The 8,883-nt window shown below is 35.7% G+C and overlaps 1 long non-coding RNA gene across 1 annotated transcript; it reads right to left on the bottom strand.

Annotated features, from left to right (window-relative positions):
* Positions 1–5,309: 5,309 nt before the first annotated feature.
* Positions 5,310–8,416, bottom strand: LOC146445651 (uncharacterized). The gene is made up of 2 exons (XR_014855702.1): positions 7,576–8,416; positions 5,310–6,839 (listed from the first exon to the last, which is right to left on the bottom strand). It is a non-coding gene; the product is annotated as an uncharacterized LOC146445651 (long non-coding RNA).
* Between the last annotated feature and the right edge of the window lie 467 nt (positions 8,417–8,883).

Raw genomic sequence — 8,883 nt, 5'->3', positions numbered from 1 at the left:
TTAATCCTGAGCTCAGACTGGAATTTGAGGATATTCCCAAGCACTTAAAAACCTCTGTATTTACTAAACTGAAGCTTGAATGACAGGAATTTTCTGATGTCACTACCCTGAAATGCATCAACAGCAACGTGCACTGTGCATTAAGAACCTGCTGAGAATTAGCATGTGGGAACTGTTTATGAAATAGTTTAATCAACTAGTAAATCAAGTACTTTGCCACATTATTGATAATGTCTTAATGGTTTTCACAGTGTAAGTCTTCTTTATGTTTTGTTTTTTAAGAGCAAGCAGCCAAATGTTGTAAATTGTTTTTCCTTGGATCTATATGCACTTTGACACTGTTCTTCTTCACCCTCTTTATCTGTTCTGCTTTTTCTCCCCCAAAATTTTTTTTTCCATTGTGTAAGGAATTGTTTTACTGAAATAGTCCTCTCTGCTTTTATCTACAAGGGTAACTGAATGCAAAAGCAGGCTTTTGGGTTTTAGTCTTACAGAAAACAGGTGACTCTTGTGATTAGAAAGTGCCTTTTATTAGGATTTTAAGCAAGAACCATTTACCTAAGGCAGTAAAAATTCCCCAATAAAAAGGATTTGAATCACAGCACTTTGCAGTAGAACAAGAAGAATAACCTTGCAGATCTAAGAGTTGAATATAAAGATAATTTGCTGCAGTAATTATATGATCATATGCAGTAGAGTGCTGCAGTTGCAACACTCAATTTACAGCAACCACCAGTGATTATTTTTGACCTTAATTTTCATTTCCTGTCAGGTCATGGTGATGGGCTGCTAAAAAAACAGAGTGGAAGGAGTGAGGTTATAAAAGACCTCAGGTCTTTTAAAATTAAACAGACATTCCTGAAGCTTAAAAGATCCCTTAAGTGTGCATTTACCATTTTATTTAATAGTAGAGGCTTCTTGTCAGGAACTCCTTTGCTATGATTAGATGGCCAAGCTTATACTGCTAATTACTGATGATTGGAGATCTGATCAACAGATTGGCTTTGAGGTAGTATAACAGGCAGAATTTTGTTAAATATCTCTTTGATAGCCCACCACATATGATGGGTGTTTATTTCCCACACCTTAAAAAGTCGTACTTTGCCCAGGAGAGCACAGGGGCAAAACGTTCCATTAAACACCAAGTAAACAAAATAAAAAACTCACAGTGTCATCCCCAAAATCCCCTCAGCCATGAAAACTTGAAGCCTGGTCTGACAAATGCTAAGTCTGGTGTGAGCATATGGAAAGAAACCCAATGATTTCATGGCAGGTCATGGGAAATGTCACCTATCTTGACCTTGATTATAATAATTTATAATTATTGTAAGGTTCATGTTGTTTTTAAGGAATGCAGTATTAAAATTTCAGCTTCCTGGTATTGGAAACAAATATTGCATTTAATCTGTTTATGTGTTTCTCTGTTGGGTTTTTGCTTGGCTTGGTTTGGGTTAATTTGTTTTTTTCCATGCTGTAGTAAATACAGCACTGTCATTTTTGTAACCTTTATAACTGCTTTCCTTATATGAATGTTTCCCTTTATAAATACCATCCTTGCTGGAGCATCTGTAATGTGTTTTCAAACTAATCCAAGTCACTGCGTGCTCTCCAGACACTTCAGAGATAAACATGAGGCTCTGGTAACTTCTGTTGCAGCTCAAAAGTAGCACAGCTAAATATCAGCACGATCTCAAGCGTTGACAAAAGGGTTTTTTTTTTTCCTTTAAATGCCCTGGAATGTGCTTCTTGAGGGCTTCTGCAACTGAATTACATTAGAGCCTCCCACCTCCACTTTTATTCACTTGGGCGGCTGGCAACCTTTCGGGGGTCAGAGCAGCTCAGGAGGCCCCAGGAGAATCATAAAACCATCTTCATTTGTGATTCTCTCCAGAAGGAAGGCCAAAGTACAACTGTCATTTGTGTTAGGGTAATCAAAAACCAAATAGTGGCATTTTCTGTTTTTTCTATGGTAGCCATCTGTCTTTATTTTTCAGAGACCTTTAGGACTCGTGTTTGTAAATTTAAGGATTGTGGAGAAAACAATGACAGAATTTTAACTGTTCAAAATATCCTCAAAGAAGGGAATCTCAAGGAAGACTATCATTCTGGTGAAAATGTATGAGCTCATGAGCTCAATTTTCAAATACGAATACACAGATGGGCATGAAAGTCCTTGTCCCACCCATTTTTTCCCCAAGTTTTCTGCTGCTCATGGTTAATTTTCTCCTTGCCAGTGTGAGGGCTCAAGATGCACATGGAAAAGGGACTCGACCTCCTGAACGGCTTGGTTGGTTCCTGCTTTTGAGCAGCCTGTTAAAATCAACTCCAACAAGTGGCAATCACTCTGAGAGATGCATTGCAGAGGAGTCACTCCTGCTGCCAAAATATTTGCAAGAATCCAAGATGAAAACCGGGTGTCAAAGGACTTGTAGAGCTGGCGAAAGATGATTTTAACCTCACATATATTTGTCATGGCTCATGAAGGTGGGTTCAGTATTGAGAATTAGCTACTGGCAAGGAGAAGGCAAAGGGATGAGACTTCAATTATAAGCATGTTTATTAATGGGTGCAGGGACATGATAGGGGAGAAAGAGAATTTTCATTTCTAACAGATGTGCATTATCAATCATTAATGATTCTCAGGTTACAAATGCAAATCTGCCTAGAGGCAGAGGGCAAAAGAGATAATTTTTATTAAATATATTGAGCTAATTCCTGTTCTCTGACATAAGCACACAGATTCCTTGGAACTCCATGGGAGTCCTACACTTGCATTGCAAGGCATAATTTTAATTCATACATGTTAATAATAATTGAAAATTGAATTCAGCCAGGGCTGAGGAATATCTGGTGAGGTGGGATAAGGGCCAAGGTAATCTTTATCAATATACATTTCCTCAGGTGCCTTGTGAGGTGCCTACTAATAAGAAATGAGAGTGTTCCACTTAAATTTTTTTTCCTGTAAGGACAATATAAACAGGTTCAACCTTAATTCTGAGGTGTATGACATCTGCAGTTGAAATCCTCTTAGAAACCTTAAATATTTGTTTTAAACATTTTGTAGTGGTGCAATGATTTCATAATCTCAAGTTGACAGCATTTTTGATGACAGGGATGCAACATATCTGAGTCATCTGTGAGATTTCACAGGTAATAGAAACTGTTCATAAAATTTCACTATGGAAGTCTTAGGAGATGGTTGTACTTACACATATATATGTATATAAATCTTGGATTTTTGTTTATTACCTTCACAGACTCATGAGTTTAAGAGAGAAATATTTAGGGTAATTTGTTCTGAAACCAGGTTAGACTTCCACATGAATGGTTGGAGATCACAAAGAATTTCTTTACTGCAAGAGTGGTCAAGTATTGTGGTCAAGCACAGAGAGGTCACTGACCATAACAGCATTAAAAATATGACAAAACTCATTCTTATATTCAACAGGAAGTAAAAGAAGATAACATTCTTTTTTGAGTCTCATCCCTTCCTCAGATTTTCATGGTCATATCTTCACCATTCTGTCTAAAAACCCCTTCCATCCCAGTAATAAATTATTAGAATAAAATCAAGAGACTGGATAGGACCAGGGAAAAAAAAAGTGAATCGGACAGTTTATTTTTCAAGTAGTTGACTGCAAAGTGAACATGTCTGTGTCAGATAGAAGCAGGAAAGTTTCTCAGCTGAAATCCATTGTTATGAGAATCCACTCCCATCAGTGCTTCTATTAGATAATTAGTAAAGCGATTTAAAAAAATAAGTAGGGATTATAAGGAATTGTGTGTAAGCCTCACAGCTGGTTTAATGTGGTAGTGTTTTGGGTTTTTTTCATGCTACCCCAGAAAATTATGGGATCCAGGCTGGGAATCCTGGCTCCCCTAAAGTCAGTTCCAAAGCTTCAACTGTAATTTCTTTTACGTGGAGATTTATATGAGATGCATTTCCCGAGTGACCAAAACCCTTCATTTGGTCTATTTGTAAGAATATGAAGCAGTGCAGAAGAAGCTGCTGCCATTCTTTCAACTTTTCCGACCTGAGGAGGCAGCTTTTATTTTCAACTCCTTTATGCTTGCTTTTTTTAATGCACCGTTTGGAGACAGGATCTTTAATCTGCTAGAAATTTTCATCAAGATAAACTGATGTTTTTCAAATGTTTCCTTTCATTCCTGTGACGTGTGTTTTCGGTTCCTCTTTGAATTTTAACTTCACCCTTCTGAGCATAATGAATGATCTCCCTGGAAATCCTGATTGTATGAAACTAGTCCCAAATGCCGATGGGAAGCAGACATCCACCCCGTCAGGTTTGAAATAGGAGCTAGAAATAAATCAATTGATCATGCATTGGAATTATTTTAAGCTATTTCTACTTACAGAAGAAAAGCTCTGGCACTGCTGAGGCCAAATATCTGAAGGGCATTTTCTGTGTCTTGCATGACCCACTTTCAAAACCACAATTCTTCAAAATGCCAAAATGAGTGAATTTATCTAAGTATTTTATACTAATGTGGCAATGCAAAAGAATAAAATCTCTTCTGCTTGCACTAATTGATCTCAATATACAGGATAGACAAATAATTTAAAAGTATCATTTCTATAAGCTATTCTTAATTTTTATCTATGGGATGCTGTAAAATACTTCTGTAATATAATTGCCATTAATTTTCCGTCATCCTATATTGATACAACTTTTGGACAATTTATCATGGAATAATCTGTTATTTAGGAAAGGACTGAATTACAACAGCAGCACTCCACTCCCTGACATGTACAGCAGCATCTCTTCTCAGAACCTGTTTAAGTGAAGTTTTACCTCATTACACCTCTGTGCAGTGCAAAAAGTTAAAATGTTTCTTCAATTTTAAGGGGAGAGGCTGTGAATGTGACTGTTTGTCTGCCTTAAAATAAATATTTTTCTTTTTTTCTATCAAAAATAAGGATCCTTAAGAAATCCCTTTTTTCTAGAGCTTATTATTTATCTTTCAAACGTTGCATAAAATTAAAAATCTACTACCCTCAGATTATTTCTGTAGTCAGAACAAATGTAAAAGGCAGGATAGTTTTTTTAAATACATTTTTATGGGTTTTTTTTATTACTGCATTGCTCTGCAAGACAGTAGATGAAGTATATTTCAGTGAACTGGAAATGGAATTGCAATAGTTTTTTTTTAAAGTAGATAATTTTTATAATAAATATTATTTGTTTTTCTTGTAATGGTAAATAAAATAGGCAAAATTGCATTAAAAACTTGATTTTTTTCTTAGAGAACAGTATGCAGACAAGATAAAATCAGTGGCCATAGGAAACATCTTCAATTATAGATAATCTGTAAAGTCAATGTAAACTACTTGCACTAGCAGGATTTAGCACTTTCAGCATGAAGGGTAAATATCCAGAGTTTAAAAAAATAAAATCCATGCAATATTTTAAAAATAATGTTATTTCTTACAGTATCTACAAATTACACCTTTCTGATGTGTAGTTCAAAAGTGAAAGGAGTTTGTTTGCTTTTTAAGCTATTAATGAAGTATCCTTCTCTTTCCAAGCTAGTTAGGCCAAAACAAAAAAACCAAAAACGCTGTTTTCTGTGGGAACTGCGAATATTAAATTCCAAAGGAAGAAAGGTGAAAAATTAGGAAAGCCAGACCTGAGGGCACTGATTTGCCATGCTTTCCTGGTGCCTGGGAAATGTGATTTTTCCCCTCCAAGCATCTTGAAAGCAGGTGCTGACTCACCACCCTGATATTTGTTAATCACAGCATCCATCAGCAAATATTAGGGACCTTATTACAGGCTGACACTGGCAGACAGTGTTTGTTTTGTTAACTTTGGGGTTTGAAACTTGGCTTTATATTGGGTCTAAAAAAACCCCAAATTAACAACTGGGGTTTTGTTAATTTTTTTTCATGTCCTTGTTTGCCTTAACTGCTGTTTCAGCCATGTCTTTTGCATGTCCAAAGTACCTTTTTTGCTGCCAGGTCATAAAAATTTCACCTACCATAGATTCCAATAATGGGGTTTCCCTCTCACTGTGATAATGAAATTCCAGTGGAGTGGGAGTAATCAATTTTCAGAAATCAACCTGAATGCACTTTTCTTGTCAACATAGAAATTAATACCACACATTTAATGCTGTTTAAAATTGTTCCTCTTCTTATCTCGTATAAATTTAAAAAAACCTATTAGTATATTGTCATATAGAGCTTATTTTTTATGGTGAACTGAGGTTTTTAGAGCAATCCGAAAATTTACATCAAGGTACCCAGAGCTATAAAACACAACCTTGACAAAAATAGCTCTTTATCCCATAAAGTGTTAAGTCACAAATGACTTGCTAGTTACAGAAACTATTTTTATACACAATACATTTTATAATATATACAGCCCCCAGTAGGAGTGTTCTTTTTGGCTTCTTTTTAGATGGCAAAAATCCAAGGAGCAAGACATTTTCCTTCTGCAGTGGCATTCCGGTTCTTTTTTCCTTCTGTGAGTTTGTAACACTCCTCAACTATTCATCAACTTTAAAAACAAAGAGTCAGATGTGGGATTTGTGCCGAGCTCCTTATTATTTATTAGTTTGCTCTCATCACAGTACATTTACCTTCTGGGGGTGAAGAAACAGACTTTTGGGTGGAAGAATATTTGCAGTATTCTGCATTACAGACAACAATCAGCTTTGTGACAAAAATCAGGCTAATTTTTTTTACTTTCTTAGAATAAGGTAGATTTCATACTAGGAAGAATCAGTAGGTTTTGGCTTTTTTTTTCCTGGCCTGGTTTCAATAGGTAAAAGGTGTGGTGCTCTCACTTGAAGTTTCCATTGAGTGTGTCCAGTTTTCTCTAGGATCATAAACTGCAAGTTAAAACTTGATTTATTCATGCGTAGGAATATAAATTTTGTATCTATAGCTGCCTATATTTGCATTTTTTTTTTCATTATAAATCTACACTGAAACCCTTAGAAAAGTCAAATTTATCCAGAGGTTTAAATCTGTTCTTCTTGAATCCCTTTTTTTTCATTAATGAACCAATAATTCATCTTTATCCTTTATTTATAATAATTTTAGTGCTTTTTTCTTAATCACAGTAAAAATTTCACAGAAAAGTAACAGAAGCAGTCTGTCTAGGATCTTAAGGGTTTTTTTAGTTTTGGTACACTGAGAACTATTTACTTACAGTTTGAATTTTGAAAACTTAAGCAGTGGTAATTTTCTTCAAAATTTGGACTTGAGATCACTTTTTTAAAAACAGATACATTTTTCTTATATTTACAGGATGCTTCAATTCCAAATTGTGTCTGAACGGAACTTTATTCAGCCCTCTCTGTGCAAACCAAAATTAAACACGCTTACTAAGAGAAGTACATATGATTTAATCAGTTCATAAATTAAATTAACCTGCAACAACATAAAAGACCCCCAAACCCCATTCTTTTGGGTCTTACAAACAACACCATTTTTGAGGAGAGGGCACTGGAAGAGGCATCAATAATTTATAAAACCCATTTTTAAATTAGAGAACTGATAATAGTCAATGAAGAGTAGAAAGCTGCTACTGATAAATCGAAAAAACTCACCTACAGGAAAAAATCAGGAAGCAGCACAGTCACAGAAGGAGGACATGATAATATGTTTATACAAATGCAGTGTAATGTTAATTATTCATTTTGGAAACAAAGCAGTCCTGGGAGTCTGCAAACACCATTGAATTTCTTAAAAACAATTGAAATTATTGAATACTATTGAGTCTTCCTACTCCTCATTCTTTGCAGTCATCCTGGGATTGTCACAGGTAGAAATTTCTGGTATCTTTTCCTCCACAGAAAACCTCCTCCCCTATGATCCACAGTCCTCATTCCCAATGAACATCCTGTGAAAAGTTATCTTTCCACTGTGGCTGTATCAGATGCTCTACAGGTAGCAAATGGCAGCGGCTTTGCTCTGAATTTTATGTTTTCTAGCAATTAATTATATCAATTCATCAATCCTCCCTTGAAGATTCAAAGTCTAAAAGGTGGCTTAGATTGATTTCTGTGCCTGTGTTTTGGAACCACAGGGAATCTCTCTGACCATACTCTCTAAGAACTCTCTGCTCAAGGTCAAATGGAAAACTTTTTCAGTCCTCCAGGATCAGTTCCTCCACAGCATCACCCATTTCTTTGACTGCCTTATCTTTTTAAAGAGAAGCAACTACAACTGAATTTTGTCCTGAAGGGAGTGAACCCTTTGGAGGAATAATCTCTGGCATCTGTAGTTTGTGTTTATGCAGAATGGGTCATTCACACGAAGTTTTGCAGCAACTGAGCATAAAGGAAATTCTTCTTCTTGTCAAACGAATGTAGAGTTTTGACCCTTTAAACTTTGGCTTAAACTGTGACTGGCTCCAGGTGTGATCCCAATGAAGTCCATTTGTAAAGGGCATTTTTAGGAGCTTTCTGAGGAACAATTAATGTTTTCACATTTTAAAATAACATATACATAAAATTCCCTGTTCACTTGAGATGGAGATGAAAAATCAAGTTTTTCATATAGATAACTTTTGTATTGAGGTTTTCTAGAAGCTTACTAGTTCATCCCAAAATCGTGTACAAATTGAGCAAAATAAAAAGCTTAAATTCTTTCCTCTTTCTCTGTTATGGCAAGATATAAACTGTCATTCTATTATACTCAGGTTTTTCTCCTGCAAGGGAAGAAAAATTGATGGTTTCTCTTATTACTGCTGATGGAATTTCCTCAGTGTCTAATTTGTGCCTAGAGGAAGACTCTGTGAAATATTGTGGTGACCTAAACTGCCAGGGGCAGAATGTGTGCTCTTGTATTTATATACTTCTTGTAGTTATATTTTTCATCTGTGAAATGTGCAGGAATGGCAAATCACACCTTTC

This window comes from Lichenostomus cassidix, chromosome 1 (genome assembly GCF_008360975.1).
Source record: "Lichenostomus cassidix isolate B80296 chromosome 1, HeHo_3.0, whole genome shotgun sequence".
In the NCBI taxonomy this organism is placed as follows: domain Eukaryota; kingdom Metazoa; phylum Chordata; class Aves; order Passeriformes; family Meliphagidae; genus Lichenostomus; species Lichenostomus cassidix.
The sequence above is the reverse complement of the archived record's forward strand: the minus strand, read 5'-3'. Positions and strand labels throughout refer to the sequence as shown.